The sequence below is a fragment of the Leptonychotes weddellii genome, chromosome 8, assembly GCF_054177405.1.
Source record: "Leptonychotes weddellii isolate Sample4059 chromosome 8, ASM5417740v2, whole genome shotgun sequence".
Classification (NCBI taxonomy): Eukaryota; Metazoa; Chordata; class Mammalia; order Carnivora; family Phocidae; genus Leptonychotes; species Leptonychotes weddellii.
The window spans coordinates 6,846,487-6,858,497 of record NC_138376.1 but is presented as its reverse complement, the minus strand read 5'-3'; positions in this window follow the sequence as shown (position 1 = coordinate 6,858,497).

Here is a 12,011-nt window from a genome sequence, read left to right as displayed (position 1 = left end):
TCTGTGTTTTAAGAAAATGAAATCTCTCCCTTTAGGGGTCTTTTATAATTTATTTTGTTTTCCAATACTGGGATTTTACAAGCCTGTTTCTCTCTTACAATCTTACTTGGAAAAAAAAAAAATCTCCAGCTCTCTCTCTTTTCTTTTCCTTTTTTTCCCTTTCTTTCTTTCTTTTTTTTTTTTCCTGATAGGGTTGATTGTGTTTTGAGTTTTCTTGTTTTAATAAGAAACATTTACATGTTTTATGTGCTGTATATATATAAAAAAGAAATCATTAGCAATGCCCAAAGTTAATAGCCTAAGAATGTATAGCATAATATACTGCAGTGTCACTGAGAGAGTGAAAAAGATTTAACATAGGACTCAGGGGGAGAAAGTATAAACTGTGTGAAACTATTACTACTCCAACTAGTTCTAAAAGAGCTCAATGTGAAACCAACCAGAAAATGATCATTCCACAACTATAAATATAAAGCACTAAAAAAGACAAAAGCTTTCCGGCATTGTGAAAAATCCATAAATAAAAAGCACCCCCAAAAACATTTGCTGGCAAAAGTATTTAGTGTGGCAATAAAAGAGAGTATTTGTTTTCTTTATATTAAGTGATTTTTTATGGAATCTGTACAATTAAACACTGCATAAGAGCATAAGAATTAGTTTGTGTTTGGCACCTAGCTGGGTATAGAATCAGGAAGATGTGGAATATAAAGTAGTTATATGCCTTTACATTGTACAGTCAAGGTTATTTGGAAGGTCTTGTTAAATAAAAAGCATTACATACTGGAAAAAAATTCCATTCTTTGAATGTCCACATATACATATATACATAGCAAAACACAATATGAAAAGGGGTTTCCTTTCTATGGCTTTGTATTTTGCACACAAAGGTTGACATGTAAGCAGAATGGCATTTTGAGGTAGATAGCTCTGTTTCAGGGTGATTCTATCAGGCCAATCTTCCTATCAAAAATATTTTAGTTAAAGAATATATTATCTCATTTTATTTTGTTGATACTCATTAGGCTACGTAAGAGTGACTTTTTTAAAGATGGAGTTACCTGTTGTCAGCTAAGAGAAAATCATAACAGTTCTAGGCACTAAGTACTAAGCACTTAGGACCAAGAAAGCAAAGGACCAACTTAACAATGTATATAAAATATCATCTTGATTCAAGTCAAAGACTTCCAAGTCTCAGCCAAACATTGCAGATCATGGGTAACAAACCCGATAAGGACAACGATAAAAGTAGATTTACCTTATATATGTTTTGTACGTTGTTGAGACCAAGTAACTAAAGTGTGTGGGCCGGATGTTTCTGCCCTCCCATTCACTATGGGACACGGAGGAAACTGGGGTACCTGGTGGGCAGGAATGCTGATAATGAAGACACAGCAACCCTTGCTTCCACCCCAATATCATTAGCAAAAGATTCGCTAATGCAATGTCAAGGGTGCCATATGCCCTTCCAATGTCTGGACTCTCTAGGAGCCATGAAAGGAAAATATTACCAATATTACCACTATTAGTTTGGACCATAAGCACTTTCAATAATTGTCTTTAAAAACCCATTAAGAATAGCAATTTCTAAAAGAATGGTTGTTTAAAACAAAACAAAACAAAAACAACAAAAAAAACAAAAACAAAAAACAAAAAAAAAAGAATAGCAATTTCATATGGATTAAAACTAATAGTTTATAGACAGTACAGAACTTGATCCATTGAGAATAGTGTGCTTATTGCAAAAGAGAGGTTTTAAACTGATCTAATTCTACTTTTTTTTCAAGTCTCTCCTCTCTAAGAGAGAAAACTCCTAAGATGATATAGCTGGTCATCTCAAAGATTAAATCTAGTATGTCACTTCAGAATTTGTATGGAACTTTTATGCATATTAACCTCTGTAATCTTCATAACAATCCTTTGAGAAAGGTATTGTTACCACCTTTTAAAGTCAGGGACCCTAAGGCAAAAAGCAGCTCAGTGATTTGCGAGAAGTCACGGAGGTACTAAGTGGTAAAGCCTAGTTCCGGTTCAAGTTCAAGTTCAAGTCTTCCTTTCCAGATCCAGTGTTCTTCCCTCTATTCTGGTGCCTATCTCAGGAACTAAAAATGTCCTGTAAACAATTACAGTGTGGAAAGCACTATGATCTATAATGATTCTACAAAGATGGGGGTGGATCAGGGAAAAGGCATTTTTGAAGCGGGTTCCAGGGTTTCAAATCTACACAAACAGGGAGGATTTCTCCTGTATTGACAAAAAGGGAGAGGATTCTTGGGAAGAAGTGGGGTTTGGAGAGAAAGATGGTAAGTGTGTTCTTAAGCTTGCTGTTTGAACTTTTATAAATTCTGCAAGTGGAGGTAGCCAGCAGACAGAGAACTCAGGAAGGAGGCTGAGAATCAGGATAGGTTATCACAGGACGCGGGATGAGATCGGCCAAGGAAAAGACTGACTGGAAATGGAGTGGCCAGTCTTAGGAAAACATGGAGGGTGGGGGGAGAACGCATATATTCAGAAAAATGGAAAAAGTAAAGTCCCCCTTCAGAAGGTGGAAAGATTAGCCTTAAAATGGAAAAAGATTGTACTTGCTCAAAGATAAAAGTCAAACAGTGTAGTAAAGGCAGAAAGAGACTGTGATGTGGAAGAGCTGAGAACTTGCTTGTTGGATAATCCCAATGTTCTCATGGACGATAAAGGAAAGAGGTGGGTTATGTTCTCAAAGGTAACATTTGGGGACAGCTACTGGGGGAAGGTTAGAAGAGAGGAACTGGAGATGGATAAAAATGAAGCTGACTTGAACCTGCAGTGAGAAATCATCACACACAGCTACCAGAATTTCTCGCCAGAGCGGAGAAATAGAAGAATTTGAGCAGGTTTAGGAACTAACAAGAAACATATGCTCTCAGGTCAAAAGAATGAGAGGGATTTTAACATGACAAGACAAGATAGCTAAAATGGCTAGACATAAAGTCGAGACTTATCTAAGTAAGAGAGAATGGGAAGAAAGACAGAAAGATTGCAATAAATATGAACAACAGGGCTGGTCAGTGTGGGGAGCAGGAGGGATGCATGGGAACACAGTCTGTGTCGATTTGGGGGCTGGACATAGAAGCTCAAACTCACCGGTTCTTTACCACTTCCACTTTCATTTCTTGCCACTGACTTTACTTGTCCGTCCCTTGGTAATGTTTGTGCTTCTAACCATTTGTCAAAACTTTCTACCTCCGTTCTTTTACTCCCCATTTGCTCCTGAATACCCTTTGTATGGGTTTCCTGTGGCAGCTGTAACAGATCCACACAAACTGGGTGGCTAAAACAACAGAAGCTGATTCTCCCACAGCTCTTCTCAAGGAGAGAAGTCAGAAATCAAGGTGTCAACAGGGCCATCCTCCTTCTGGAGGCTCTGGGGGAGAATCCATTTTTCTGCCTCTGAGCCTCTGAGGGCTGCCATGTGCACATATCTTTAGAGACACAATTCAGTCCACTACACTCTTCAGCCTACCTTCTACCCACATTTACTCCAACACACACACAGACACACAGACACATGCATACATACACACATGACTCCTCTTACTCAACCTTCACTAACAGCACAGATCAATGACCTCCCTTTTTCTGAGGTCTCACAATCAATTGTCAATTTTCATGAGATTTTCTATAAGATCAGGCATCCTCAGCAGCTAAGGACTTCTCCAAATACTCTCCTTGCTGAACTTTTAGGATTTCCAGTTTCCAAGCTTCTTCTGACCATTCCAATTCAAGCACATTGGCTCATACCATCTCCTCCCCCCATCCACCTCTTGAATGGTGGTGTACCCCAGAGGAATTCCCCTTCTCTGCTCACTTTTCACTCTCTGGGTAAAGCTATCTACTCACAGAGCTTCAACTCTACCTTTGTGTTCAGTAAATCCTATCTTTAACTCCAGCCTGACTTCTTGCCTGACACCCACAGCAGCACCATCCAATGGAAACTTCTGCTGTCATATTCTATATCCACACTGTCTAACACAGTAGCCATTGACCATACATGGCTACTGAACACTTGAAATGTGGTTAGCTACTGAACAACTACATTTTTAATTTTTTTTTTCTTTCGAATAGGTTTAAATAGCCACGAGTGGTACTGGCTACCTTATCAGATGGTGCAAATCTAAAGTCCCGTCTACCTTATGGGTGGTTCATTCTAATGAACTTCTTTCTATTCACCCAGTGTGTCTTTCCACTGGGTAAGTAACTGTCTTCCAGGAATCAACTGTTACCTCCTCTGAAAAGTCTTCTCAACAACTCAGGTTAAATGATCTGATTACACTTCTTTCCAAACTCATTTTTCATTATATTATTATATAAGATATGACATTATATATTATAATAAATATATTACACATATTATTATATACATATCTCCATCATTTTATAGTTTTATATGCTTGTGTCATGAACTGCTCAAAGAGAAAGACTATATCTTACCTTAATTCATTCTGTAGTCTTTGTAAGCCAGCACAGGACCTGGTAACTTCTCACTGAATCAATAAAAAATGAGTGACTGTATGTTGCTTGGCGGTCACCTTGCATCATCTGAGACAAAGCTGGACAAGGTGCAGGATCTAAAAAACAAGGAGCTTCTGGCTCCTTTCATAACCCCCTCATGAGAATGGCTAAATCCAGGTAATTCGTGGAGGTTTTGCATCCATCAATTCGATGATAAAAAAAAATCGTATTTTTTGTTTTGTCTTTTTGGTTTGGGTTGGGTTGGGTTTTGGTTTTTAGTGAGTTACAGCTTTAGGAACCTTACAAACTGAAAGTTCACATGGTTAACTGGGTACATGAGCCATTTGGCTGTCACCCTTCATGCTTAAAGTGCAAATCATTCTAAGCATCGCTCTTCTCTGAAATCTGAAATATGGTGATTTGGAGAATCCCAAATAGTGGTGCATAATTCTTCAAAACTGTAGTTAAAAAGGAAAAAAAGAGCTCATATTTTTGTTAAAGAGGAAAGGAGAGTAAAAGCAAAAACGTTTTCTGATTTTGGCCACAGGATGTGGGTGGGTGCATGCATCTGCTAATGGGGTGAAGGGTGGCATGTTAGCAGAGGGTTAGGCAGGCATACGGATTGCAGGGAAGGAGACGCGTGGAGACTTTTTCTGATCCTGTGCATTCAGCGCATCCTTCATCACCTATGGCTGCTCTTTTTATGAGAACTGGCACACATCTTTAGCTGCTTTAGCTGTTGGCTTCTAGGCTTAGTTTAACCCACAAAGGAGGCACTCATTCACATTTTAGCTATCACTTCCATTAAACCATGCAAATACTAGCGGTACCTAATCTAACTGGATAAGGCACAACCAAATAAATATAGCCCCTAAATACCTTAATTATGAGGTACCTAGAAATGCAGTGGCTGTACTTACTGAAAATAAATACCTTAACCGGAAATTTAAGATTTTCCTTCCTAAGTATTTGGAAAAACCAAATAATCTGCACAGAAGGCAGGGAGTAGCAATTCCATTAAGATATTACATGGAAAAAAAAAAGCTCTAGTCCCATTTTGTCTATTTCAGTCTCCATTTTGCTCATATTGTAACTTAGAGAATCATTCAGAGAAACAGAGTGGGAGGAAGAATATGAGCTACATTTCGTTCGAACTTCAGATACATTTTTCTTTCCTGTTTTATCTGAGTTTGAGGCGACATCTTCTTAATGAGGGTCTTCATATTTCTCTGCCTTTTAGAAATGTGTCCTGTGTGCCCTGGGACAACAGTCTCTGATTTTAGCTTTTAAATATGCTCATAATATAGAGTAATTTTTTTTTTCTTAGCGCTATTCATTGTTTTACCTGCTTTAGTGGGAATTATGGGTTTGATTAATGGGCTGAAAGATTTGGTCCTTTTTACTTTCCTTATTTCTTTTCCTTCCTGATGCATGATGCTTCCAACAGTCTCTGAATACCTGAGAATCCTAACGGCAAAGAGGAGTTTAAAATGTGTATGTTCAGTCATATACTCATGTATTCATTTAACAGACTGTTTGCACCAGGAATGCTGCTTGGTACTGGGAAGAGACTGCAATGATTTCAGGTTCTACTAAATCAAAATGAGATGGGGGGGGAGGGGCACCACCATTTCCCTCTACTTTAAACAGTGCCCACGGGCATGACAATGGAAATAAGTATGGAAAGAGAAAGTAGATATAGCAAGGTTTATTTATTCTGTTTTAATTTTGGTCACTCCATGGATTAGATAGATAATCAGGAAACACCTGTGTTCAGTGAGTTACTAAAAAGGTATGACACATGCTTCTGATGAAACAAACATCAATCCTGGAATCCACAGGTGTTACAAAAATAACCACAAATAACCAGGCAACTAATCCCACCACCATAGGAACTGCAAGCTTTAGAGTCAAATATGCATATTTATCGCCCTAAGTAGCTCTTAAAGGTGAAGTAATGCTTAGGGGTTTATTAAGGGGTTCAGAGAAGAAGGATTATCTAACAAGGCAAAGTATTTGGGTTTGAGGAGCACAATTAAAACACAAGGTTCCAGTGGGAGCTTCTCCTTGATTTATCTAACCAATAGAAATGTGCTATTTTGGCATGTCCACACCTTCCCATGCATGCGCAAAACCAGACAAGGAGGTGAATTTCTTTTATCCCTGGCTGATCAAATAAAATGACAGTCTAGCACTAGAATAGCACTAATAGCAACCCTTTGGAAAATAGTGTATTTTTTCTCCATTTGGGCAAAATATGCGTAAGTTCACTAAAATAAGCTGGAAAATATTCCTGACTCGTTGAAATGCAATCTGTGAGCTCCAAAAATAAATAAAGATTGCTCCTAAGAAGTCTAGAACATGATAGGATGCAAAGCAGTGGTAACAGATTAAGTGCTCTCATGCTCCCAAACATCTGAGTCAGCCTCTTCTGCCTGGTTACCATGAAAATAAGATGTGCACAGAGATCTTAAATTATAACTTTTCTCACAGGTCCTCAGATCTGGAATCTTAAATATGCGTTTGCTGAGACATAAGCAGTGGTCATAACTGTGTGTGTGTGTATTCTCTCTAAAAGGTAATATAAGCCCAAACTAATATTTCATATTTATCAAGAGGCATAAATGAAGCATATAACAGGGCTGCTATTCTAGAAAAAGGTAAATAGTCTCTTTAATTGTAAAAGAAATACATTCTGCTTAATCATACACCCACGTAGGTACGTACATACGAGCTCCCATTCCCTGCCCTCCTCCCCACCCACATCTCATTCGATCCTTAATAAAGAAAAAGGAGAGCACCAAAAGTGTTTATGAAGTTGATTACAAAGCAAAACCTCGAAGTGATGCAGCCAGGGAAGATGTAAATGTACATTTCACAGGAAGTTTGAGGTTGTTCATGTTTCTGCCCAAAGGAGGAGCCATTTGCAGATCAATTTCAATCAAGAAGTTGTTCTTCACACCAAAAGGGCATGTTTTATACATGGCTGAGTAGAACGCAGAGCTCACTTAGATGCCAGAGAGCTAGAGCAGAAGAGAGGAGTGCAATTTCTATGGTGATAAGTACTTCCTGGAAAAGCATTTTATCAGATGGCCCCGAAAGAGGAAAATGCCATCCAAAAAATATTCACCATGGGCTTTGAGCAGACGCAAACGCTGAGTCTTGCAATTTTGTGGAAATAGTAATAAAAGATCTGATAGAAGAGCATATCCATCTCGGAATAGAGCAAGAGTAGCATAAGGGCGTGCAATAAGGAACGACCAGAAATTGGAATGATGGTACCAATTCTTCACCCTTTCCTTTATTTTTACTTCTTACCATGTGAACTGCATTTTCTTCCCCCCACCCAAAGAAAGAAACAAAGACACTTCCTCACTTTGGGTTTGATCCTGGGACTTGCTTTTACCAATGGAATGTTAATGGAAGTGATAGGACCAAAGTCTTTTTAAAAGGTTTGAGTGATTAGGCTGTCTTTTTGCACTTCTGCCATTGTTAAAAGAACTAATAAAAAAAAAAAAAATAAGTACTTGCCCGCCAAGCTAACTACTAACTCCAGCTGGAGGAAAAGAGATAATGTGAGCCTGTATCTGCTTACAACGGCGACAGTCAGTCATGCATCTGTCTACCCTCCGCTCTGGGAGAAGGAATGCTTATTTTGTAAGTCTCTTCGATTTCTGTGTTTATTTGTCATGCAGCAATAGCTAACTGATAGAAAGAGAGTAACTAAATTCAAGTATATGAAGACATTTCCTTTCTTTTTGGGAAATAAGAAGCTGCTAAAAGAGATTCATTTTTTTTTTTTTAGATTTTATTTATTTATTTGACAGAGAGGTAGAGAGAGAGAGAGCACAAGTAGGCAGAGCAGTAAGCAGAGGGAGAGGGAAGCATGCCCCTCACTGAGCGGGGAGCCCGAGGCAGCACTCAATCCCAGGACCCTGGGATCATGACCTGAGCTGAAGGCAGACACTTAACCAACTGAGCCACCCAGGCGCCCAGAGATTCAGGTTAAATATAAGGAAGTTAGTATCATTAACACCTTTTTAATTTTTTATTTTTTTAAAGATTTTATTTATTGGACAGAGAGAGAGACAGTGAGAGAGACAACACAAGCAGGGGGAGTGGGAGAGGGAGAAGAAGACTTCCCGTTGAGCAGGGAGCCTGATGTGGGACTCAATTTCAGAACCCCAAGATCATGACCTGAGCTGAAGGCAGACGCTTAACTGACTGAGCCACCCAGGTGCCCCAACACCTTTTTTAAAGAAGGGTTTAAGGAATGGGAAAGACACATGCTGGAGCCTCAATTAGCCTCTAGAAGAAACAAATCAACTGATCTTTGTTTCTTCTTTCTTACTTGATCCCTCACATAAAATCACAGATAAGCCAATAGAAAACAGAAATTCCACCTTGTTAAAAACAGACTTTCTGACAGTTTCTTGAAATAGATAAGAAATGTGTCCTTTATGCCAGCCTACTTACCATGTTACGGAGAGTTACTCTAGTACTTTGCTAAGTCATATGGTTTAATTGGTCCTCATTAACTGGAACCCAGTTTCTCAGAGCAAATGCTTTTCTTAAATCAGTTAAGCAGAGAAACGTATCAAAACTAAAAAAAAATCTTTTAAACTAAACTTTGAGTTAAATTAAGAGTTTTTATCTTCTTAAATTGTAAGTGGGTGACAATCAAGAAATTTTCGGAGAATGTCTGGATGAGTTGGCTTACATTTGCATGTCCTGTGTACAGTTGTCATGGTGCTCACTCTAGAGTCAGACAGACGAAGGGGCAGATCTGAGCTCTGACATTTAATAGCTATGTGACCTTCCCTGGGAAGTTAGATTCTGAGCCCTGGTTGCCCATGAAGTAAGAAAATGATGTACATGGTAAGTGTTTAACAAATAGTCGCCACAACCACTATCACCATCAATACCATCATCATTACCAAAATCCTCATCTTCATCATCATCACCATTCACAAGAACTTTTGGGGAAGATGAGATATGATCCAAGCTGTGCCGTAGGAGATGAGTTTGACAGGAGTGCTCAGAATTAACTGGAGAGCAAACTAGAAACACTAATGGCTTCATTTAGAGTATCTCCATCTTTTCCATCACCTGCTTGCAATATCCCACGCACTTAAACACACCGGAGTTGGAGTAGAAAACTCAGTACTACAACACAGATAAGAAATGCTGGCATTTCTGCCTGAAGGGAGTCATGGCCAAAGATCTAGATGGAAATATTCCCTATCCCCACTTTGTTCAGGAGCTCAGGGCTAACTAATGGACAGACAGACTGCAGACTCGTGCCTAGAGAGCTTGCCCTCGGTACTCGCTTGTGATGCTCCTACATGGTCTCTTTGCTGCTTCTTCTGCCAGCCATCTGTTATCATGGCAGAATGCCAGCTTACAGGATAGTTTGCTGGCTTTGCAGAAGCCCAGGGTCCAAGAAAGGGTTTTCAACAAGAAGCCCCTTATGAAACTCACAAGCGTGCCTGGACAGAGCTCTTGGTTGCCCCTCCTTCTCCCCACACAGCCATGCTGAGGGTGATTTTTTTCCTTCATGACATTTTGTTTTACCTGTTGATTTAACTAGTTGGGTCTCCAATCTAAATCTTGCAATCTGGAGAGGAAAAACCACGAACCATGCATCAGTACCTGGGGCTGCCAAACAGACAGGTGGTGTTATCGCCTGCTTCTTGGCAGGGCTAATGGGAAGCAGCAGGATTTCCATCAATACTCTGCTAGAGCCTTCCCTAATTCCCCAATGTGCTCCTTTTTCTTCCATGATACCTCCGTTTCCCCAATCCTTACATTATCTGTAAGAATTAGCAAAGATTTCTTTGTTCTACTTGTTTTCCACCTGTGTCCCCATTAATTTCAACAGAAAACATGAAAATACATACCTAGAAGTTATTCTTGTAAGACACAGAGAAAGAGATTTAAATACATTTGGTGTTTTAAGCCAATGCTTCTGTGTGACTAGAGTATATCTGATAATTATGTGAAAGATCATATATCCTTTGGAGCTGATAGAACCAGAAGAGTAAATGTCAAATTTTAAGTCAGTAAAATAAAAATTTCAACCTAATGATCAAGAGCATTTTCAGTTTACATTCTAGTAGGTATGAGCTTTAAAAAAAAAAATAGAGAGATGTACTCAAATATCTTGAGCATGTGGCAATAAGTACAACGAAAACTCCATGGCCAGTCCTCATAGATATTTGTGACTGTTAAGGAGAAAGCGCAGAGGTAAGAGTTTAAATGTCACCTGATGATAATAAGAATGTTGATTTTAGGCCAATATTCACTTATTCATCATTCAACAACTGTGGACTGGGCACTGAGCATAGGACAAGGCATTGGGCTGAAGGTTAATGACCAGAAAGCAAATCAACCAGAACACCTCCAATCAAGAATTTCACCATCTAGGAGCAGCTGGGTGGCTCAGTCCATAGTCCAACTCTTGATCTCGACTCAGGTCATGATCTCATGGTCCTGGGATTGAGCCCCCCATCGGGCTCGCCACTCAGCTGGGAGTCAGTCTGCTTGTCTCCCTCTCCCTCTGCCCACACCCCCCTTCCCCTCACTCACACGCTCTCTCTCTTTCTGTAATCAATAAATAAATCCTTAAAAACAAAAAATAATTTCACTATCTAGTATCATGTGTGTATGTGTGTCCAGACAAACACAAAACAAAGCAGGAATGCAGTGATGGGTCACACACAGGTATTACGGTATTATGAGACTACTTCCTGCAGCCTGGAGGGAATTAGGGAATGCTTCCTGGAAGAGATCAGAGGCAGGTTTGCTCAAGACTTTGAATTCATAAAACACAAGAAGAATTAGATATTACTTATTCTTACTTAAAAAGGTTGGTTGATTCTATGCATCTATTCCCTATTCAATATGGTTAAATTTCTGGGTTAGATTAAAAAGAATCTATGGAATGGGACTAATTCTTGTGCTTTGTCACCACAGGATGTATGTAAAAATCCACACAGATAAAGAAACTGTATAACTGAAAATTTTTACCATTTATTTTTAATATGCCTTTTCATCTACTGAAGGATCAAAAAGGAGAAAAAAAAGAAAAAACTGTGAAGGATATAATGAGTGGTATTTGCTTATCTACTTCAGAAATGAAGTTTTCCAGATAATCATGGATTCTAACTTAGGACCAGCACTTTGTGGCTGTCTGTACCCCTCTCTGGCTTCAGAGGGTCGACACAAGCCCCCGGTAATGGGCAAACTTGTCCACTCCTTCCAGCATCAGTAAGACAATTTTCCTCTCCAGAAACTTCCTCCACATTAGGGGTGCCTCATTGTTTACATTATGGGTGGGATATAGAATAAAGAAGTTGCAGATGCTGGCTGTTGAGCTGACTTCTTAAGAAACGAGCAAACAGAAAAGACTAAGTTTCTGATTCCCCAATACAGATAGATAATTACAAGTGATATGTTTTCTTCTAAATATAACCCAAGTCGCCTCCTGACCCTCAGGTTATAGGTTTTTTTTTTTTTTTTTTTTT